The sequence below is a fragment of the Notamacropus eugenii genome, chromosome 4 (assembly GCF_028372415.1).
Source record: "Notamacropus eugenii isolate mMacEug1 chromosome 4, mMacEug1.pri_v2, whole genome shotgun sequence".
Classification (NCBI taxonomy): domain Eukaryota; kingdom Metazoa; phylum Chordata; class Mammalia; order Diprotodontia; family Macropodidae; genus Notamacropus; species Notamacropus eugenii.
Window position 1 is genome coordinate 10,925,054 of NC_092875.1, and position 24,192 is coordinate 10,949,245.

Here is a 24,192-nt window from a genome sequence, read left to right on the forward strand (position 1 = left end):
GGCCTTTCATCATTGATCCCTCCAGCTCACTCCTTGACTTGGTACAGTTTTTTTTTTTCCAGTCATGCATTTCTTTGGTGACATCATCTATACTGATTCTCCACTAAATAGTTCTTTGACTGGGTTGCAGCCTATATATACCTATTATATGCCTCTCCACTGCCCCATGGGTAAGTCTTAGCCCCCATTCTTTAGAGACTGACAAATTCCTTAATCATTGAATGTCACTATGAGTCAGCGTGGGATGAGACCAGGTCTGTGATTTCCCTGGGTCAAGGGACCTCTTGGATAAGGAGACCCCCCATCCCCTGGTGACTGGCCCCTGAAGGTGGGCAGCTAGGTGGTGCAGTGGAGGCAGGGAGACCTGACCTCTCATCCCACTTTACACAGTCTCCATGTAACCCTGGGCATGGACTCAGTTTCCTTATCTGTAAAATGAAGAAGTTCAATGGTCCTCCAGGTCCCTTCTAGCTCTGAATCTATTATCCTGTGATCCTCTGCAGCTCATATTCTGAGTTCCCTGGGGGCACCGAGAGGTTAAGTAGCCTGCCCAGGGTCACACAGCCAGGATGTGTCAGGTGGAACTTGGACCCAGGTCCTCCCGACCCTTCTCAAGGGGAGCCCTCTCTCTACTTATTACACCATGCTGGAACAACAGTGCAGTAAAATCTTTCCTTTTGTTTCAAGGAGAAACTTGGGCTCATTGAAAAGTTTCTCGAAGGAAAGTCAAGCCTGCTCTCTTCCTCGCATGCAATTCTGGGTCCAGCTGATTGTCTATTTGCAGCATCTGTACAAGATTTTATATACACATGCACACAGAGATGAACCTGCATTGTCTATGCAAATGTATATCATAATATTGTAGGTCTTCATCATTCGCTTGGTTTTTCCATGGAGATGGGTTTTTTGTTGTTCAGTTGTTTTCAGTTGTATCTTACTCTTCATGACTCTTTGGGGTTTTCTTAGCAAAGATACTGGCGCTGTTTACCATTTCCTTCTCCAGCTTATTTTACAGATGAGGGAACTGAGGCAAGCTGAGTTAACTCAGGGTCACACAGCTAATATGTGTCTGAGGCTGGATTTGAACTCAGGAAGGTGAGTCTTCCTGACTCCAGTCCTGGTACTCTATCCACTGGGCCACCTACATGGTTAGGTCACCTCTTTGGAGTGAAGATGAATCTCTTCCCAAAGGCTCTGAGGCTTGATGTCATCCATCAATGGAGCATTTGTCTTGTAGAAAGACACAGTGAAATAATAAATTGTCAGGATGGAGGTGGGCTTATTGTGTGGCCAAAGTTCAAAGAAGGGGACAGAGACATGTGGAAGCTCTCAGTGGGGGTGTGAAGGAAGCATCCTAGAGACTACTCACAATCCTTTAAGCCAACCACATTTGTAGCACGTAATTATCTGTGGCTCTTTAATCCCATGAGATCAGCTATATTCATGGAGCCCCCTAACCTGATGACTTCCCAACCTGTTCTTCTATCTCTCCTTTCTGTCACAAATAATGGTAAAATGCATCCATTTCCCATTTTTGGCCACTGATTCTTAGATAAGATCTCCTTCTCCTGGTAGGGTTGAGAGTACTTGTCATAATGAAAATATTCGCTCCTCTTGGGGATTTTTCTGGAAGCTTTCCTAAGGCCATCTTAACACCCTCACTCACATAAATAATGTGATCTCACATTAACCCAAGTTTGTGGAAGCAAGCAGTGCCCTAAGACCATTTTCAAAGGTTCTCCAGATAGCAGCTCAATAATGCAGCTAGGGCCATTCACCAACCTGACCCAGAAAGCCTGAGCTGCTGCTATGAAAGGCTGAAGAAATGAGGAGAGGAGAGGATGGAGGCATGCTAGGGAAAAATGAGAGGGATGAAGGGGAGGGGAGGCAGAGCTTGTCAGCTTTTCCTTTGGTCTCCTCCTCAGGGCCTTCACAGCTATATTATTTCCACCCTCCACTCCTCTGTTGGAGAATCCCTCTGTCCTGCTCAGACTACACTTGACCTTGGTATCATGGTTAGGAATGATCAGTCAACCAGCAGCCCTTTTTTATGTGCCAGATGCTAAGGCTACAAAGACAAAAAAAAAAATGAAATAATTGGTCCCCTCTAGGAGCAAGATGGACAGTGCTGGACCTGAAGTTAGGAAGACCTGAGTTCATATCCTGCCTCAGATATTTTGTATGGCCCTAGGCAAGTCAATCTCAGTTTCCTCATTTGTTGTGAGGATCCAGTGAGATATTTATATGAAACTGTCTATGAACCTTAAAGAACTCTACATAAATTTTACTGGAAAGACTGAGATAAGTAGAGGTGGGGGTGGCATGGAGGACAACAATAGATTATGTCATAAGAAGATCCATTAAAGCAACTCTTTTCACACTCTTTGGTCTCAGGACCAAATTGTGGGCCTTCCAAAGACCTTTTCCTTACGTGGGTTATATCTATCGGTATTCACGATATTAGAAATTAAAATGTCTTAGTATTAGTATGAAAATAGTTTTTCCTGTGAACACTCTGTAAGAGTCTCAGGGAGATCACACTTTGAGATCTGCTGCATTAAAGGAACTATGGATTTTTAGCCAAGAGAAGAATTGGAAGGTGTGTGTGGGGGAGGGGGGAGCATGGATGATTATCGATTTCAAGTATTCAAAGTATTCATGTAAAGGAGGGATTCAGAGCCACAGAAGGCAGAGTTGGGAGGATTGGGGGGAAGATGCCCAGAGGCCACTCTAGACCCAATGCCAGGAAGAATCTGTAGCTAAGAGATAAAAGCTAACCCAGGGGATGGGGCTGCCCAGAAGGTGGTGGGATTCCCCTCCCTTGGGTCACTGGGCAGAGGCTAGAAGCTCACTGGTCCAGACATGGCGAAGGGGATTCCTGTGCAGGTATAGGCTGGACCACATGGCCCATTGGTCCTCTTCCAACTGGGAGAGGGTGTGATCCTGAGAATATCCTGCCTGTGAAACTTCTGCTTTCCTCTAAAAGTGGCTTGAGTATTGTGCATCAGGCCACCCAGGAACGCCAGGGGAATTTCATCTGTCTGTAGCCTCATAAAATTGGCAAGGTATTCTGGGCACTCCTATTTTTAGCTGCAGCCCTGAGTGATGGAGGAGGTGATTAATGATCCAATCTCTGCCCTGCCTTGGCCTGGAGAGGCCGTCATGCAGAACGAGTCCCGGAGTGGCTCTTCTCAGGCAGCTCAATGGGCTCGGGAAGGCTTTAATATTTTTTATTTAACAATGGGGCAGTGTTGGGGGGGTGGAGTGCAAGTGCAAAAACTCTTCCTTTGGGGTCTCCCTGGCATCATTTATGGGTGTGGTCTGGATGGCCTAGAGTCTAGAACAAAGGAAAGGGATGAGAGGAAGAGAGGGAAGGAGAGAGAGAGAAGAGGAGGAGGGAGAAAGAGAGATAGGAGGAGAGAAAAAGGAGAGAAGAGAAAGGAGAGAGAGAGAAGAGGGGGAAGAGAAAAAGAGAGGAGGAGAGAGAGGGAGAGAAGCAAGAGGTAAGAGGGGGACGGAGATGAGACAGAATAGAAAGGATGGAGGAAGAGAAACCAGAAGAGGCAGTAGTAGAAGGTGAGAGAAAAGTGGGGGACAGAGGACAGAAGGGGAGATGAGGAAAGGAATGGAAGGGACTCCCCACTTCTTTAGAGAAATTTGTCCCCCAGAATAGAGCCTTTATCTTCCCCTCCTTCCCATTCCCTCTGAAGATGAAAGTGCTGAATTTTTGTGAGGGGTGCGGTCACAAGATCTGACTGTGAATCCTGATCATGTCACTTACTACCTACCTTGGAAAGTGACCACTTTTGGAAGCCTCTGCTCCCTCATCTACAAAATAGGTTGGTTGCCTCAGAGATCTCTTCCATCTCTAGACTTGGATTTCCATGAACCGACGTCTTATCATTTTATTCTGAAAGCCTTCTCAGGGAGGGGCCAAGAGAGTGAATGTTCTGCTGTTCTTTGGAGATTTCATAGGATGGATTAGCCTGGTCCTGCTCTAAGGAGCAGACCCTAAGGAAAACTATACTTAGCTAGGCAGTTATACCTCTGTCTACCACCAGAGGGCGGATGGGCAGGTGGGTAGCATGAAGGTCTATACAATTCTCAGGGAGAGATAAAGGGCTGCTCCCCTTTTGTGGATGGTGGAGTTGGTCTGGGGAGTAGTCGTTGTGCATTTGTCCAGGCAGGTGATTTGGGCTCATCAAAATAAAGCATGAGGGGAGTAAGACAGAGCCTTTCCAGTGGGAGAGGGCGGCAGCTGAGGAAGACTGATTAGATGACCAAACCTTCCTATACTTCTCTGTATTCTGCATTACAAGGGTGTGTTTTAGGGGGTAGCAATATGCCATCATTATGTATCATCCTTCATTCAATCATTCCCCAAACCAACAGTTTTTAACCCCTGGTTAAATTTTTTTTTAAGTTTCAGTAACTATATTTTGATATAATTGGTCTCTTTTGTAATTCTATGTATATCATTTTAAACACTTACATAAATATAATTCTGAGAAGGGATTTCTAGGCTTCCCCAAGCCAGGTGAAAAGCTCTTGGTCTAATTGATGGGTACCTCCTTTGCCTTACTGTGTTTCGGCACTGAGTACTTTGGATAATTTCAACCCCCATGCCTCTTGTGGTTAATTTCAGTGTTATCTGACCTCTCATTGTTGGATGGAGGGGAGTGATGTTTAATGGAATTTTCCCCTCTCCCTTTCATTCTGACACTTGTGGCTTGGAATTGAATTGTCTTCCTCAGTTCTAGGCAGCCCTAGGCACCATTCTTCTTACTCTCTAGCCATTTTCTTTCCTCCCACTGGATTTTTGTCTGATCTTGTCTTCACCTTTCCCTCACTTTCTTAGTTTGGATCCAAAATCCAACCATCCCACCATCATTACTAGGAAGGGCACATCACTGTCTTCCCCTGTGACCTCATGCGCTAGCTTTGGAACTTTCCAAACCAAAACACTTTGGCATCAGGCCACTTCAGCCTCCCTGAGATCATTGATTACATTGGGAGACACTACTATTTGACTCCTGATTCATGGAGTAAGCTGTGACTTCTGCACACACATTAATTTCTGCAACGATGTTCTTGGAATTACTCTGGGAGATTTCCTGTCCAGAGATGAGGCTGCTAAGGGGCTGGGCATTTGCAACCCTGGTACTGAGGCAGGCCTGGGATAGACTGGCAGGGCCAAGGGTCTCTTGTCTGTCTGGAGGTCCGATGGCTGCCACCTGGTACTGGGAGGGGCATGGGGCGTGGTGTGTAGGGCTTGGAGTCTGGAAGGCCTGGGGTGGAGTTGTACCATGAATACTTCCTGGCTGTGTGACCCTGGGCAATCACTTAATCTTTCTGAGTCTCAGGGTTCTTATCAGTAACATGGGAATAACTGGACCCCAGGGCTCCTGACTCCAGCCCTGAGTTTTATCCTCACTTTGTCCATCTAGACTTTAGTTCTAAACTCCTAATTACTCTGCTTCCTCCTGGCTCTTCCTCCTTCAATCCATTCTCAGAATACCTGTCCTACTGATATCTCTAAAATAATGTCACTGCCCTGCTCCCAAAACTCCCAGGGCTTCCTGTGGCCTCCAGGATCTGTTGGTTGATCAGTCACATGACTAGCACTTCTTTTTCAGGTGCTCCAGGGGATACCCAGTAAAGCTAAAAGATAGCCCCTGCTTCCTATAGGTGAAGGAAGAGAGAAGCAGAGTAAGTTGAAGAGAAAGTCAGAGGCAGGACATTGGCCCTGGGAGGGACCAGGGAAGCCTGAAAGATGTGGAATTTTCACTAAGTCTGGACACAGACAGAAGTGAGGAGGGAGAGCGTGAGGATCCACCAGGGAAAGGCCACAGCAGCAGGGACTGTGTGAGGAACAGCCCAGAGGCCATGCGCTGTTATAACTGGCGTTCTGAAGGGAGTCAGGTGTTTGTCAGAAGACTGGAAAGGTAGGAGTGGGCCAGGTCATAGGGGGTTTGAAAAGCCAAGCAAGGTTGTATATTTAGTCCTGGCGGTCATAGGGAGCCACTGGAGTTCACTGAGTAGGGGGGTGATGTGATGATGGTCAGATCTGGACTTAAAGAATGAACTGGAATGGGGTGAGACTCAAAGCTGGCAGACTTATCCCCAGACTACTGGTGGGAGGTGGGTGAGGGTCTGCAGTCTCAGAGGAGAGATGCCACAGAGGTGATGTTAACCAGTCCTGGCTGGTGATTGGATGGGGGGGGGTTGAGAGATAGTGAGGAGTCCAGAGTTGGGAGCCTGAGGGGTGGGAGGAGGACAGTGCCCTGCAACATTAGGGAAGGTGGGAGAGGGAGAAAGTTTAGGGGGAAAGAGAATGAGTTCTGCTTCGGACTCATTGAGTGTAAGATATCTCCTGGACATCCAGTTCAAGCTGTCTAAATGGCAGTTACAGATGCGAGACTGGAGGTCAGCAGAGAAGTTGGGGCAGGACACGTAGATTTGAGAGTCCTCAGCGCAGATGATCATGAAATCCACGGAAGCTGAAGAGATCACCTAGTGAAAAATTTAGGGAGAAAAGAGGGTCCAGGCCAGAGGCCTGAGGGACACCCATTCTTATAGGCCTGACTTGGACAAAGAGCCTACAAAGAGACTGAGAAGGAGCACTCGGTAGGTAGGAGGGAGAGCCAGGAGAGAGCAAGGAGAGAGCATACAGATTAGAGGGATCCTGTACAAACCCAGGACTGTTTGAGGCTTCACGCCTTTCCCTGCCTGCCTTCCTTTCCTGACCCAGGGCCCAATAGTCTTCCTCTAGCCCTTGCGAACCCAATCTTATTTAATTATTTCTTGTGCATGAAATTCCATCTCTCACCTCTCTACCTTTCCTAGGCTCTCTCTCATGCCTATCATGCTCTCCCTCTTCCCCACTGCCTCCTGGAAATACTAGTTCCCTGCCAAACTCAGCTCAAACGACCCACTCCTGTATCAATCTCTGCCCCCCACCCCCAATTCTTACCCATTACCCCTCCATTAGCTTTTACAGCGAGTTTGTATAGATTTGGTATTTAAGGCTCCATGAGGCAGAGTAGAGAGGGAACCTCAAAGCCAGGAAGCCCTGAGTTCAAGCCCTACCTCTGTGGGACTCCGACAAATCACTTCCCCCTTTAGCGAGCTAGAAGATGCTGATCCACCCTGTTCCAGGCAGCTTTACCCAAGAAATCTCAGGGCCAGTCAGTCCCTGGCCCAGTCCCACGAATGAGTAGCAGTTACTTATCCCTGAGTAGACCATAAGCTCCCTGCGGCCGAGACTGGTTCACTTTTCTCCTGGTTTCTGCTGTGTGGGCCACTAAAGTTGGGCCTGAATCCCTCCTCTGGACTAACTAGCCCATAGCCCCGTGGAACACTTCTTTCTGACCTCCTCTCCAGTAGCTAGAGGGACACCCAAAGTCCAGACTGTAATCCCAGCTGTGTGACCTTGAGCGGGTCTCTTTTTTCTGGGCTTTTTACCCCAGACATGATCGGGGAGGGCTCTAGATGCTCTGGAAGGCCCTTTTCAGCAACTCTGAAGACAACCCACCGCCCCTCGGAAGGGAGCAGCCGACAAGCCATTAGCGACAGCGTTGGGCTCAGCAGGGGCCCCCCTCTCCTGAGCCAGAGGGGCCATCGCTGGCTCCCTCCTCCTCCTTCTGCGGGCGCCTCATCTGCATATAAAAGGAGGAGGGTAATTGACACTGTATCATATTTATTGTTGCTTCCCCCGAGTCCCGTTGCTATGGTTACTGCCCAGCGGGCAGAAATATTCGGCTAGTTTCAAAGTTATGCTAATGGACGGATCCTCGGAGGGAAGGATGCTCTCTGGGAAAATGGTAAACAATCCTGCGGCGTCGGAGAACTTGACTCGGACTGTGGTTCGGGGGAGGGGCAGGAGGGGAAGAGGGGAGGAGGTATGCCCAAGGCCCTTGGCTGTTTTGCTGGCTTTTGTTTGCCAGGAGCCACGATTGTTTTCCCCGGGAACTGCCAGGGGTTTGGCAGCCGGTGGGAACCCCCGGGACTGTGGCTCTGGCGCTGCCCCCAGACCCTGAGGAAGCCGGGTCCCAGATCCCTGGTGCGGTGGACGGGGAAACCGAGGCAGAGGGACAGAGACACTGTACGGAGCAGGGATGTGTGCCTAACTGTTTGTATGCTGCCTCGGCCCCTTTGACTGAACTCCTGGAGAGCAGAGGCTAGTTTTGCTTTTCTTTGTACCCCAGTGCTTGGCATGGTGCCAGGCACATAGTAGGCAGAGAAGATAGATAGATAGATAGATAGATAGATAGATAGATAGATAGATAGATAGATAGATAGATAGATAGATAGATATGGGGAAAGAAATAGGCTCCTACCTCCTCCAGAAACCTAGAGATTTTCTGGAAATACCTGGAGATTTTCCCAGGAGGGCCCTGCCAGTGTCCCCTGGGCCCCTCAGAGGGGATGACTTTGTTTGTGGATTTATCCTGTTAGTTACCCAGACTCCCAGGGGTTTGGAGGATGCTAGAACCTTCAGGAACAGGAGCTATTGCCTTCCCCCCTCCCCCTTCCCTCTCTCCTCTCCCTGAGGTCACTAGGCTAGTTTCCTGGGAAGATCATCTCAGAGGCCTCCTTCCCCTACTGCTCATTGTCTCCCCTGAAAAATTGCTTTGTACTTTTTATACCTTTCAGTGTTGTTGTTCGACACTTTCCGTCATGTCTGGCTCTTCATGACCCCATTTGGGGTTTTCTTGGAAGAGATCCTGGAGGGTTTTGCCATTTCCTTCTCCAGCTCATTTTACACATGAGGAAACTGAGGCAGACAGGATAAAGTGACTTGTACAGGGCCACCAAGCTAGTGCATGTCTGAAGCTAGATTTGAACTCAGGTCTTTCTGACTCCAGGCCTAGCGTTCTATGTACTATGGTATCACCTAGCTGCCTTTTGCATCTCAAAGGATCATAGATTTAGAGTTGAAAGGGACCTATGAGCCCTGAGTCCACCACCCTCCTCTTATTGAGGGAGAAACTGAGACCCATAGAGGGGAATTGACTCCTCACAGGTGAACAGGGACTTGAGGAGAATCCAGGGGTCTTTCCACAGTATCATGAGGCCTCTGCTGGATTCCACAGACTAGGGATTTGGATTTTCTCTCCCCCAATAGAACCTGAGTCCCGGGAGGCTGAGGATGGTTGCATTTGACTCTAGGAATTCGCCATGCTTCATATGATGCCTGGCATACAGGAGGCACTTAATAAAGGCATATTGATTGACTGATGTCTACACTGAAACAGTGTAGTACAGGGAAAAGAACACCAGACCACAGAGCACAGAAGGGGCCTCAGGGGTGATCAGGGGCAGTGTCCCATTTCACAGATGAACTAGAGAGGCATGAAGGTATAGAGCTGTAGGATTTTAGGATTGGGATGACTTATTCCAATTGTCTCATTGGACAGTTTAGGAAATGGAGACCAGGAGAGGATAAGAGACCTCCCCCAGGTCATTGAGTGTTAGAGCAGACCCAGGATCAGCACCTTGGTGCTGTCCCTCTCTGTCTCTGTCTCTATCTTTCTGTCTCTTCTCTCTCTCTCTCTCTCTCTCTCTCTCTCTCTCTCTCTCTCTCTCTCTCTCTCTCTCTCTCTCTCTCTCTCTCTCTCTCTCACACACACACACACACACACACACACACACACACGCCTCCTCCCTCACCCAGGAGGCCTCACAGGGGGACATCTCTCAGAGCCCCCCACAGACAGCTGCCTGCTGTGCCAGTGTTGTCCTTGAGGGAAAATGTCATGTTTGTGTCTGTGGTTTCATTTAAAAATGGCAGCCATGAAAGTGCCTGATTCTTCTCCTGAATTCCCTCTCAGACTCCTCATACTCTGCATTCCTCCTCTAGGGTCACGGACCTGCCAAACTCCCCTTTTGGCTCAGCTTTACAGTCTGTTTTCCAGTAGCAAATTCCCTCCTTCAAGTTCCCGGATTCACCTCTAGATACATTTCCAAGGCCTCTGGGGGCCCTAACAAGGGCATTGTCCTCCCCATGCTGCTACCATGGTCCTGTAGGAAGTGAAGGACAACTGAAAGGGCCTGATTGGGAGTCTGAGGGCCTGGGTTCAAATCCTGGCTCGGTCATATGTCCTTGGGCAGGTCACACCTCCTTGCCCACTCTGCTGTGGTTCCTTTGGGGTGGCTGGGCCTTGTCATTTCCCAAACCCTGAACCCCAGGGTCTCTGGGCTCCTGCAGCCCATCCACCAGAGGTACTTCCCCTTTCTTTTCTCTCAATCTCTCCCTAACCCCTTATAATCCAACCTTACCATTCCACCCAAAGTGTTCATTGCAAAGTTACTAACGGTCTCTTAGCTGTCAGATCCCATGGCCTTTTCTCAGACCTCCTTCTCCTTGGTCTCTCTGCAACCTTTGACCCTGTTGATCACTCTTTTCTTCTTGATGGTCTCTTTTTTCTGGGTTTTCAGGCCTCCATATCTCCTGGTTCTCCCCCTCCCTCTCTTATTGCTCCTTCTTTGCCTCCTTTGCTGAATCTTCCTCCAGATCATGCCCTGTCACGGTAGACATCCCCCTGACTTGAGGCCTCTTCCCCTGGAGATCTCTTTAGCTTCCATGAATTTAGTGACCATATCTCTACTGCTGACTCTTAAATCTTCCTTCCTGCCCCAGTCTCTCAGCTGACTTCCAGTCCTACATCTCCAACAGCCTTTCAGACATCTGGACCTGGGTGACCAGTAGCCATGTTTCCCTCAATAGGTCCAAGACAGAATTCATGTCCCTCACCTTACCTTCCTACTATTGTGGAGGGCAGCACCCTTTTCCCAGGTCTCAGGTTCCTAACCTGAGTCATCCTGGACTCCTCTCCATCTCTCACCCCCAGATCCAATATGGTGCCAAGGTCTGTCATTTTCACTTTGGCAGCATCTCTTGAATGCCCCCCTCCCCCTCCCCTGCTACAGACCTTCATTGCCTTATACCTGCACTATTGCAGTGGCTGCTGCGGGGGAGGGTGCCTGCCCTCAGTCTCTCTCCACTCCAGTCCATCCGCCACTCAGCCACTAAAGAGATTTTCCTAAAGTACAGGTCTGACCATGCCACCCCACTCCTCAGTAAATTCCAGTGGTTCCCTGTGGCCTCTAGGATCAAACACACACCCCGCTGGCATCTGAGCTTTCCATAGCCCCGTCCCCTCTTCTTTCCAGTATTTTTCTACCTTGCTCCTCAACATGTGTTCTTCAGTCCCCTGTCCCTGGGGGCTCTTCCATGAACAAGACCCTGTGTAGCAAGACCCTGGGTGTCCCCTCTCAGGAATGCTCTCCCTCCACTGCTCCCACTGCTGATCTCCCTGGCTTCCTTTAAGGCCCAACTCAAACCCCACCTGCTACAGGGATGAAACACCCTCATTTCCCTTTTGTCCTGTACAGAGCTTGTTCACACCTAAGGTGGTTTGTGGTCTCCCTTTGCTGCTGTGAGCTCCTTCAGGGGAGGGTTGTCTTTTGTCTTCTTCTGTATCCTCAGTAATTAGCACAATGCCTGCCATACAGTAGGTGCCTAATAAATGTTGATTGAAGGATAATGGCCCTAACCCTGAGCTCTAAGGTCCTTGGGGCCTGTCATTGGCCCCCTCCCTGGGGCCTCCCACCTCTGTTGTCTTCCCCATTCAAATGGTAGCTCCTGGAAGTCTAGTTTCTACCCTCTTGTCTTCCCTTGATGCTTGGTAAGTGCCCCATATTAGATGAGTCATTCCCCAAGTCTCCATTTCCTCTTCTGTAAAGTGAAAGCTTGAACTCAGTGACCTCAGATTTCCTTTTCAACTTTAAATCTTGGTGACCTTGTGACCCCAGGACAATAGAATTAAGAGAGTGGTACTCTAAGGGTCTATCATGGTAGCCCAGTCCCCTTCCCAGATACCCCTCCCCCATTCGGGCCTCTGTGTCTTTGCCATATCCTCTTCTCACATGGAAAGGCTGCCAGAGACCCCAGAATTACCACATCTGCCAGCCTTCATATTCTAGGCCCCTAAACGTGTGTGCTGAATCACTCCATGGGGCACAGAATCAGGACTTATCCTTTTTGAACTAAACATACAACTGGGAGATGAGGTAGCACAATGGAAAGAATGCTGTTTCTGGAGTCTGGGTTTTAATCACATACTTGATACTTACTGCCTTTGGGACCTTGGGCAAATGACTTCACCTTCCTGGGCCTCAGTTTCCCTATCTGTAAAAAGAGGGCATTTGATGAGATGGCTGCTTTAGATCTCAGATCTTGTGACCTGGGGCACTTCCTTCTCAAATACCTCCTTACCTGGGTTTATAACAGAGCCTGAGCCCTCCAGCCCCAAATGTATCCTCAGATTGCCCAGAGGCCTGCAGCCAAACCACGCCCCCTTCCTGACTCCCACCCCACTCATGTCATCACTGGCCCCTACCCTGGGAACCCTTCTTGGGCATCTTTCCACACAGACCAGTCACCAAGCCACCTCCTGGGGCTAGACCTCACGGCCAACCACTGGACAACCAGCAGGAAAGGAACATATTGACAGGCTTTGAATAGCCCAGGGGGATTATTAACGATTGTAGACAGCTGTGCAAACACTGTATCATCCCTGCATGGCTGGCTCACTGCCTCATCCCAGGACTCTCGCCTCATCACTTAGCACCATCACAAGCCCAGAAAGAAGCAGAAAAAACACCACCACAGTCATTCTGAGTTCCTCCTTCCTCCAGGGAGTGACAGTGTCCTCTATTCCTTCTCATTTCTTTGTAGGTCTTGTTGCTTGTAGACCGGTCCGTGACTGAGCACCGTTACTCTGTCCAAGGAGACCGCCATCTCCTTTGAGGAAGATGGAATTGGAATTGGATTTCTAACTCAGGTAAGGCTTTGTCTGATCGCTCTCTTCTCTGATGGGTGAGACGAAGTCACCTTGGCCAACAGGGGCAGAGTGCCAGGGAAATCGTGACTAGAGAGAATTGTGTAGACCCCCGATGGAGGAGAGTTCTTGGCTGGGGACACACTGGTCTTCCAACTCAAATGGAAATTCAGGGGGCTGTCTGTCTCCTAGCTCCCAGATGGAGAGTGGTGGGAATGCAGACAATCCCCATGGTGCACATCAGAGATGCCAGGGAAACAATTGACATTTTCACAATGTTTATTATGTGCCAAGGTCTGGGTGTCCAGAGCTCAAAGTGAAACTGCTTCTGCTATTTGGGAACTTAGATTCTGTGGGAGTGGGGAGACAGTGTAGACACATGTAATCAATCAAGGAGCATTTACAGTTGTTGCTGTTTAGCCTTCATTCTCAAAGAGGCCCAATGACCTCATGAACACCATGCCTTGGTTGACTTGTATGTGAATTGGATTGGAGCGGGCAGAACTGCTCCAAGTTGTCAGCCTCACTCTCTCCTCTAGAGTCATCAAGCACCTCATTAAAGGGTGTGCCAAGCACTTTTCTAAAGTGCTAGAGATACAAAGAGGGCAGTTGGGTGGCTCAGTGGGTAGAACACTGCCATTGGAACCAGTATTGGACTCATCTTCCTGAATCCAAATCTGGCCTCAGACACTGACTAGCTGAGTGACCCTGGGCAAGTCTCTTAACCCTGTTTGCCTCAGTTTCCTCATCTGTAAAATGAGCTGGAGAAGGAAATGGCAAACTGCTCCAATATTTTTGCAAAGAAAGCACCAAATAGGGTCATGAAGAGTCAGCCACGATTGAACAAGCAAAGATGGAAATGAGCTAGTGTCTGCCCTTCAGGAGTCTCCATTCAAGTAGGAGAGATAACAGGGGGCCAGTCTTTCAGAGTTAGTTTGGAAGACGGGATTCACCAAGGACTGGGGAGCTCTTCCTGGGACACCTGGCACACAGAATCATCCCATTAGCTAAAGGCTGAAGTCTCACTTCTCATGTTAGGCAAGGGACTTGAGGCAGGAAAATGGAGGATCCTTTTCCATAGCAGCTGTCATTGGTCCATGGCTTTTCAAAGTAGGGATGAGCTGCTGGGCAACAAAGACCTTCTCCAGGTGCCTGTCTTCACACTGAAGTTACCACAGCCAGAAAACTGAGGGCAGGAAGGCAGCCTCTGCTGCCACCAGCCTCAAACAGGGCACCAGACTTCATCCTTCCCGGGGGCTTGGTGCAGCCAGATCTTTGAAGCATAAGCATCAACCCCCTTGGCTGGTGCTTGAGGCTGACTCCTTAAGGTGCAGTGGTGAGGTGATTCTCCTGGACAGAGGGGAGAGAAGAGCAGGTGTGGATTTGTTGTGGGGATGGGGAAGGAATGGTTCTGAAATTCCTGAGTAACTTTACCCATCTCTTGGAGTCTTTGGGCAAGCTTTATGTGCCAGGCTGTTCTGGGAGCTTCCTGAGCTATTGGTCTACCAGAAAATGAAAGGTTTTGTCTGTAATGATTCCTCACATCCTTTGGCAGCACCTGCTCTCTTCTCTCAGCCACATCTGTCACAGAGATGTCTCCCTGAAGGGAGAGGCCTTCTCATAACCCATGGACTCTTGGACAGGGATCCCTGGTGAAGAGATTCCTAAGGATCTTGCCCCAGCTGTCCCTTCCCATTTCCTGGGATTATGTTGGTCTTATCTGGATCAAGAGGTTCAGGGCTCCTCATTGAGTCATGGCTTCTCTGTTTTGGGGGTTCTTGTCATGAGGAGTTGTGGTTTCCTGTCTCCTCCCTTTGGGGCAGGTTTTGGTGGCTGGCAGAGTATCTCCCTGTAACCAACTCTCCTCTACCAGTTTGTTCTGTTATACCCTAGTACTGGTGGCTGGAGGAGAGAGAGAATCAATCAGTGGGCATTAATTAAGTGCCTACTGTAGGGTTGTACGCTTAGAGCTAGACATGACCTTTGAAGTCATCTCCAAACCTCCCATTTTACAGATGTGGAATCTGAGGCTTCGAGACAGCCAGGGCCCTGCCCAGAGTCTCACACCGATGGGACCTGAAATCCGAGTCTCCCTCATTATGTCCCTGGTGGTGTTGGTGGTGAGGAGGGAGAAGAAGCTCTGCTGATGAATTCAGACCTGCAGCCCCGAAGGTGAATCTTACAATAGCTCACATGGTTTCCCCTCCTTGGGAGGAGGCTGGCGGTGTTAATTGCCTGCAATAACTAGAGATATTTAGCCTGGAGAGAAGACAGAGGGAAAGGATAAGAGTCCTCTTCATGTACTCAGAGTGTCAGGAGGGATTCTATTTTTTCTGCGTGGCCCTGAGGCCAAGTTAGAAGCTGCGAGAGATTATAAGTCAGTGTAAGCAACGTTTTCCTGCTCAGAGCTGCCTCGAAATGGAATGGAGTGCCAAAGTAGAGAGGGAGTTTCTAATTGTTAGGAAATCAGGAAGGTCTGGGTTCAAATCCAGACTCAGCCTCCTAGCTGTATGACCCTGGACAAGTCATTGCACCACTGTTTGTCTCAGTTTCCTTATCTGTAAACTAGGAGGTTACAATAGCACTTTCCTCCTGGAGTTGTTGTGAGGATCAGATGAGATAATATTTGTTAAGTGCTTAGTATACAGTAAGTGCTCTATGAATGCTTATTTCTTACCCTTAAAAGTTCAGAATTTTTTTAATGGTCTATGGTCTCTGAATTTATATTATTCTCTTTCATACCCTCTAAGTTCAGACCTTTCTACTAACTATACCTTGTACTCAGCATCCTACTCCTCACCTCTGTGCCTGGAATGCCCTTCCACCTCCTGGAATCCATAGATCATTTCATTGCTGTACTCAGGGACTGCTAGGTGGTGCAGTGGATAGATCACTGGTCCTGGAGTCAGGAACACTCTGTCAAATCTGGCCTCAGGCACCAGCTCTGTGACCCTGGGCAAGTTACTTCACCCTGTTTGCCTCAGTTTCCTCATTGGTCAAATGAGTGGGAGAAGGAAATGGCAAACCACTCCAATATCTGCCAAGAAGGCCCCAAATGAAGTCATGAAGAGTCAGGCCTGACTGAAACAATTCAGTAACAACTCAGGGGCTTTCTCCTGCATCCTTTCTTCTTCATCCTGTTCGTTGGTTCTCATTCTACCTTGAGTTCTCTCGAGTGCATTTATCTGTGTAAATATGATATCCCCTCGCCCCCTACTCACGCAGAGATGGTAGCATACAAGCTTCTTGGAGGCAGAGATTTCTTTAATTTAGTTGCTACAGACCCAGGGCCCAGTGAAGGGCTTTGCATACACTAGAAGCCTAATCGATACTTGCTACTTGAGGGTGGCTGGAGAAGAGTCTAAACTCTTTTGGAAGAGAACTGTCTCTGGTATTGGCTGATCCTGGGCATCACTGAGTGTGGGGCAGGGAAGGACTTGGTTAACATTTTTCTTTGGATTTGATGGAAAACTCGCCAGCCCCACAAGCCTTTCTGTTAACATGCTGATATTCAGAAGGCTGACCCACCCCTGACCTTGCCGCTGGGACAGAAAGCTAATTTACAGCCATGCCCACGGAGTGGGGCATTAGCTCCTGGGTGACTCCTGCTACAGGCTTGGGGAAATAGAGAAACTGGTGATTTGTACCTCCCACCTTTCAAATCCATGTGTAAAGATGGCATAAACTTGGCCCCTGGTCATTTTTCAGGGTTTCCTGGGCTTATTTCTGGGAGAGCAATGAGGCCCAGGGGAGCAGTCATTGGCAAGGAGGGGCTGCCTGGGCCCCTGAGGTATGTTACTGCAGAGGTGAAAAAGGTGGATTGTTGGTGGGCCTGGGATGGCGACAGGCTGGAAGGGTACAGTCTCCTCCCTGCTGCAAGCCATCTTCCATATAGTCATCAAAGAGATGTTCTGACCATTTCATCTTCTCCCCTACTCAGTAAACTCCAGTGACTCCCTATTGCCCCCAGGATCAGTTATAAACTTAGACCTCTGTCTGGCATTTCGAGATCTTCACATTTGGGCCCCTTCCTACCTTTTCAGTTTTCTTACACTTTACCCCACTTTGAGCATTCTCTGATTCAGCTGTCTGTCTGTCTGCTTATATGTATTGTCTGTCCTGTAAAGTCCTTCAGGCACAAATTGTTTCACTTTGATCATTAAGACCTAGTGCCTGGCAAACAGTAGGTGCTTAATAAATGTTTGAGTGATTGATGTTCCAGAGGAGTGTCAGAGTGCCAAAGAGGAGTCTGTCCACAGCACTTTATTGTACATAGTGGCTTTGGGTGGGGGGGTGAGCAGACCATTTTTGACCACCCAGAAGAACTACAAAGATAGGAAGTATCCTCTCCATGGGACTGAGATAGGGTGTTACAGACAGGAGAAAAACTTTCTGTGGCCTAAGAGGTTAATGGTTGACAGAGAATAGCTATCCATGGTGCTGAGCTCTGTGGCTGTGGCTGGGAGGGAGGCTGGAAGGCTTGCCCCTTCCTTGTCTCTCCCCCCAGAATAGTGGATGGTAGAAAAGACACTGTCCATGGTACTGAGCTTAAAGGTTCCAGACAGAAGAGAAGCAGGCAGCCTCACCCCCGAGAGACAGGTGGTAGACAGAAAGCTGCCCTTGGTAGGTACTGAATTGCGGCTCCAGACAGGGAGGAGGCTCCATTCTGTGGCCCTAGGGGATTTTGGGTGGCAGGAAGGTGGCTGTCTGTGGTGCTGAGATCTATGGCTCTGGGCAGGAAGGAGGCAGGCTGTCTTTCCTAGAAGAATGGGGTGTTGGAGCCTGTGGCAAGGAAAGGGTCTGCCCATGCTGCTGAGGGTGGTGCAGGAATGAATGTCTGTAGTCCTGGGAGAGTAGAAGGTGAAGACTACCTCTGCTGTTAAACTGGCTAGCTCTGAATAGAAGGGAAACCAACTTAGGGTCATCTCTGAATGCTTCCAAACTTTCTGTGACTGTCTCATGTAGCCCTGATCTTACTTTCAAGAAATCCTACCCCAGATACATGTGACCTTGGACTGGTCACATGCTATTTTGTTGCTTTTGGATCAGATTTGTGATTTCATTGAATGGTAGAGGCCATTCCCAGTGTGGAAACTTCTACCAACAGAGAGCTACAACTCATTGGTGTACTTTAGGCTTAGAGCACTGACTGGGACAATGAGAAGTTTGGGGATTTGCTCAGAATCACAGTCAGTATGTGGTAGCAGCTGGATTTGAACCCCAGACTTTTCCTGACTCCACCTCCAGCTCTACCTTGTGAACCCCACTACCACTGCCTCATAATTCACTGAATAGGAAAAGAGATTACACCTGAGATTTCCCTGGTAAAGGGAATTCCCAGGTGAGGAAACACCCCTACCAATGCAGGCTAGCCCCTTTGGCAAGTCCTAGTCATGGATAGTTGCCCAGAACACCAAGAGCTAAAGTGACTGTCCCGCAGTCACCCAGCCACTGTATGTCTGACATGGGACTTGAACCCAGATCCTTCTGGCTCTGAAGCTAGCTTTCCATCCACTATCCCATGAGCCTCCAAGTCATTCAGTAATACTCAGGTCATGATATCAGTTTACCTTCACTGGCTTGTATAAGGATCAAATGACGTAATATAGGTTAAAAGTGTTTCACAAACTACAAAACGCTGTAAAGATGTCAGTCATGATTTTCATGGTCATTTCATTTTCAGTTTGAAGGGGGAGTGGGAGGGTGAATTTCAGATGGAACAGATCTGAGGATGAGTTCCTAGCCTGCTAAATTGTTTATGTTTAACATCACTAATTTGTTATTTATTACCATTATTGTTAGCATTAGTGAGTGGGAGGGTGATATAGTGATTAAGGAGCTAGCCTTGAAGCCAGGAAGACCTGAGTTCAAATCTGGAATCTGACAAATACTGCTTACGTGCACTTGGGCCTGGCATCAAATCCCAGGCAATCTCTGGGCTCCAGACAATTCCCTGACTAGAAATGGCTGAGAAGATGGGGCTCTACACTGGTGCAGAGGGACCTCATCTAGGGCAGTGATATCACAAGGCCAGGGGCTATCCCTGTTCCACTAGTGGCAGCACACAAAATAGGGCTCATTGGGGACAAAGATGCACCCCTGGAGTAAAAACCCAAGGGAAGTTTGAGGGGAAGGGAATCTCTGCTCGCCATGTCTGGGGTAAGATAGGGGGAAGCCCCTGAGCTAAGCTTTTCAAGATGGCCAGGTAAGGAGGGAGTTGGCTGTGGACCTTGGAGACAGATGGTGTGAATGTACGTAGGTGGCCACTTGTCCAGTTTGGTTGGAAGGCTGTGATGGGGGCATCTTTTATCCTCCAAAGAGGCACTTGAGGATGGGCAGGGAAACGGATGGTCTGTCAGTTTGCATTGGCAAGCTACCATGGCAGGCTCTGTGTGTCCTTCTCCTAGAGAAAACTTCACCGGAGGCCTGTAGCAAGCTCCTTTCCTCCCTCAGCAACTCCATCTTTCATCCTTAACACCTATTGATTGGCAATTAATTTCAGCTAGATTGTTTGGTATGGTGATTAGCATTTCAAGAATCCTATGGTCGAGCATTTCAGGAATTCCAAATGAAGGCCCAATATCTGACACAGAGAGAAGTTAATCACTTCTCCAGGTTAACTGCTACCCCAGACTCCACTTAAGTAATGGGGAAGAGACCTGGACCGTTTGGGGATGGGTGGAGGGATGGCATCTTTTGGTAGCTAGATCCTGGCCCCTGGAAATGGCCCATTGAGTCACAGAATAGTCACAGACTTTGAGAGCTGGGAGTGATGTCAGAGTCCAAACTGCATACAGAAGTCATCCTCACTACAATAGAACTTACAAAGGGTCATCCAGTCTCTGGTTGGAAACCTCCAGGAATGGGGAACTCACCACCTCCCAGGGTAGCCCATTTGCCTCAGGACTCCTTGTTGGGAAGCTGTTTTTATAATATCAGGCCTTCGCCTGCCTCTCTATCCTTTTCCCCCATCGCTCCTACCTCACCCTTGTGACCAAGCAGAACAAGTGTAATCCCTCTTCCATATGACACCCCTGCCCACTCCCCCACCCCTACCACTTCACCCCCAGTCTTCCCTTTTCCCTCCAAACATGCCCAGTTAGTTTGAGTGATCATCATATATTATGAATTCAAGGCCTCAATCTGGTAGCCTGCTCTGGACACTCTAGCTTATTAATCTCCTTCTTAAACTTTAGTGTATAAAACTGTATTCTAGGTGTCTGAAAAGGAAAGAGGACAATGGGACTGTCACCTCCCTATTCCTAGAGGCTCACTCATCCTCGGTGAAGCCTGAGAGGTGGTCATTTGCTTGGGCTGTCACAGCAGCCAACTGACTCACATGGATCTTGAGGTCCACTAAAATCCTCAGACCTTTCTTTATAAAACTGTTGTCTGGCCAGGTCTCTGCCATCTTGTACTGGTGAGATTGATTTTTTTGTACCCAAGTGCATGACTTTGTATTTATCACTATTGAATTTCATCTTATCAGATTTTCCCCAATGCTCTAGCTTGTCAAGATCTGTTTGGAGCCTGCCTCTGTCATACAGTGGGCCAGCCACCTACCTTCCCAGCTTTGGGTCATCTACACATTCAATGAGCAGAGCAGCTCAGTCCTTGACAGTTCCCATCCCTGGGATCCTCCCCTGGGGTCCTTCTGCCATGGTGACTCTGAACCATTAACAGTTCTTCTTGGAGGCTGGCCATCCAAGCAGTCCCAAATCTGTCTGAATGTATTCATCATCTAATCCATTCTCCAGCTTTCTTCAAGAACTGTGTAAAATACTTTATCAAAAGCTTTGCTAAAATCAAGGAAAATCATGCTCCTGGCCCTCACCTCATCGGCTCGTTTAGACTGGACTTGGCCGAGTGTAGGGCCTGGCAGAACTCCAGAGGTTTGTTGTAGCTGCCTTTACTTTGGGAGCGAGGAGAGAGTCCCTGTGCAGATGGAATTCTGGAGCCCCGTGCCTAAAGCCAATAGCAGGGACTTAACAGCCAGGTCAGTGGGCTGGAAAGAACCTGGAGCTGCCAGACGCACAGGAGAAGGAATCATGGCCCAGACTGGAAATTCACAGAAAGGGCCAGGAGTGGGGCAGGTGAGAGATGAGGACCCAGCGCCAGACAGAGTGGTCTGTTCCAGACACCATGGGCTCCTGGGTGGCCCCAAGCCAGCCCATTCTGTTAGGTGGATCAGAAGCCTGTCATATGTTATACTTCACAGCATGCCCTTTTATGAATGAAAGGCACATTTATTAAGTACTTACTGTGTGCTTTGAAAAATCACTTGCTCTCAGGGAGCTCCTGTTCTGATGGGAGAAACAGCACATCTGGAAGGTCTCAGCCCCAGGCCAGATGGAAAAGTCCTCTGGTCCTTAGTGGGCAGCCACAAAGCAGATGGTCAGGCTTCTTCCTGAATGTCATTTCCACTGACAAAATCAGATCAGTCAGTGATGCTGAGCCATCTGACAAAGCCAAGGACTTGGGAGGGGAGAACTTTCTTTTCTGGATCTTTCGCCTCTCCATAGGAGCCACTTCCCAGGATGATGGCTGAGGGCACTGGGCTGTAAGCATGGTTGCTCCCAAGGCTCTTGGGTCAAGGTCCTGGGCTGTCTCCATCAGTGTCTGAGAGGAAGTTGTAGTCAAGGTTATGGTGGTGATTTGATTTGCCTCCAGTATCTCCCCCAAAGAGCCTGGCTGCTTCTGCTAGGCTGGTTTGCCTGACCTGGGGGTAGGAGGTAGTCTGCAGTTTGTAGGGAAGACTGGTCCCTTCTCCCCAGGAGTCATTTCCCCAAGTGATGCCTGTGAGGTCTGGATCCAGGTGGTCTGGAGGGTGCTCCCCACCCTCCCCAGGGTTCCTGGGTCTCTCTGACTTTGTTGGCAGTTGGGCAGCAGTTGTTGGTGGTGGGGTTGAGGAAGGTAGACCCTCTGTCCACAGTCATTTCTTCCCTCAGTTGTGGATGCAGGAGCTGGATGGGAAGCAGGTCTGCAGATGGGTTAGGACACACTGCTACTATTCCTAAGGTTCTTGGGTTCAGGACTATCTCTACCTGAGTCTGAGTCTGAGTCTAGAGTTAACGTGAATAGGGTTTAATATTGGGCATTTTCCCCATATATTACTCTTTGACTTGCGTTTCCACCCAATGTTGGGGAATGTCCTCTATGAGTCAAATTTCCCCCAGTCAGAAGTCAGAAGGTCAGAGGTGATACACGTCACATAGATGACTAATCAATCCATAAACTTTTGTAAAGCACCTATTCTGTGCCTAGGATACACCTGCTAAGAATGAAACAATCCCTACTCTCCAGGTCCTCACATGTGAAAGGAGAGACAAGAGAGCACAAATTGGACCCAGGGCTTCCTGGTGCCAAGCCCAGCACTCCGAGCGCTTTTCAATAAGTCAACAAGCATTTATTAGTAAGCACCTACCATGTGCTACACACTGTGCTAAGGACTGGGGGATACAAAGAAGAGCCACTACATGGCCCAGCCCCCAAGGAATTCACAGACAATACACAAGTATCTGTGTACATGCCAGAAATCAAGATGGAGAGTGATTTCAGAGAGAAGGTACTAGTGCTGGTCATGGTTGTGGTGGTAGGGACCACACAAGGCCACCTGGAAAAGATAGGGTCTGACTGGAGTCTTGAAGGAGCCTTGTAAGGCCCCAGCCAGTAAGAGAGATGAAGACCTTTGCAAAGCTTTAAGTCCTTTATAAACGTCATCATCATCTTCATCACAGCTGTGGTATTCTCCTCCTCTTCTCCCTCCTCCTTTCCTTCCTCCTCCACCTCCAATTTGACAATGACTTCATTCCCTGATCTTTCTGTTTCATTCTTTCTAATCTCAAACCATGTTTATAGAACAGAACAGTAGTGAGCTATGGTAGTAAACTCTCTAGACAAAAATTGTTTACAATCCACACTTTTAAATTTAATCTGCATCCATACTCTAGATTTCTTAATCTAGACAACCAAAAACTACCAAGTCCTGATTTGTGTGGACCATGGATTTCTGAGGTGTGAGGGCTTACTCTGGGCTCTGCAGGGGTGAGAGATCGCCAACTCACCCCTGAGTCCTGTGTGAGGACCAGGAAATTGCCAAAGGGCTTTCTCTCTCCATTACCTCATTTGAGCCTGTCTGGCATTACTATTATCCCATTTCACAGATTCAGGAAACTGAGGCTCATTGAGATTAAGTGAATTGCCCAGAGTCACACAGCTTCCTGAGAGTTCTTAAAAGTGAGAATCACTTGAAGTTGAGCATGCTATCCACTCCGCCAAACTGCTTCTCAGCTTTTCTAATGAATAGAAATGCCCACAGTATTCTTCTACTCCAAAAATGTTGTAGTCTCCACCCCCAGCTTGTAAGATAAAGTCCAGATCCTTTCTTTTCAAGCTGATGCAGCCGATTTTGGACCCAGTGTCCAGTGGAGCTGTAGCCTTGTTTCTATGCTCATGTTATTCCCCTGGCCTAGAATGGGTGTAGGCAGGACACAGACATAAGGAATCAAACATAGAGTCTTCACAGTCTGGCCTTTTCCTACCTTGCTATTTTTGTGACACTTTACTCCACATCTCCATTTCCCATCTCTGTGTATTTGCACTGGCTGTCACCCATGCCTGGTATGCCCTCCTTCACTTCTGTCACTTACAATGTGCAATTTCCTTCAAAATTCAGCTCAAACACCACTTCTGGTTGGAGGCTGTTGCTGATTCTCCCCAGCTACGCTTCAGTCTCTCCCAACTCTTCTTTTTTGTATGAGTTTGTGTTGGGAGGTCTAGCATCCCTAGTGTGAGGGCTTCCTGAGGCCTTTTCAGGGCTGCTTATCCAACTTTGGTGTGTACTTCCCTAGCTCTTACCTGTGGCTCCAAGAAGCTGTAGCATGTGCAGCAGCCACACCCTGGTAAACCATCTTGGTAGACTTGGTAGCTAAACCAGACTGAGGGTAACTGAGAGGCCTCAAACCCATCTGGAAGGCAGGGGGGTATCTACACCAAACACATGAAGACTTTCCCTGGTGGAATAGGCAGATGAGAATGATCTGTTCCATCACCATGAAGGTGACTGAAGTAGGCACTATGGAGCATTTCGAGTTTGATCAGTCATTGAAGACACCTACTGTATGCCAGGCCATCTTGACTTGTGTCTTGCCACTTGACTTTGATGACTCTGGAAGAGGGAGTGAGGCTTACAACTTGGTACAGCTCTGTCTCACTCTAGTCCAATTCTCTCGCTAGTCAACACACTTCATCCAGGATGTCATTGGTCCTCTTGGAAAACAAAGAACAAACAACCACCACAGGTTGTGTTGGCTCTCCCATTAGAAAGGGAGCTTCTCCCAGACGGGGA

The 24,192-nt window shown here is 48.6% G+C and overlaps 1 protein-coding gene across 5 annotated transcripts in view; it reads left to right on the forward strand.

The window, feature by feature from the left end:
* The window catches only part of ARVCF (ARVCF delta catenin family member), a 352,355-nt gene that overhangs the window by 125,629 nt on the left and 202,534 nt on the right, over nt 1–24,192 (forward strand). For 4 of the 5 annotated variants that reach the window (XM_072599774.1, XM_072599778.1, XM_072599776.1 and 1 more), the window contains exon 5: nt 12,743–12,848. The gene's annotated coding sequence lies outside the window, so the exon portion shown is untranslated. Of the gene's footprint in view, nt 1–12,742; nt 12,849–14,860; nt 15,018–24,192 lie in introns of all 5 variants that reach the window. The other variant, XM_072599775.1, reaches the window with a different exon arrangement.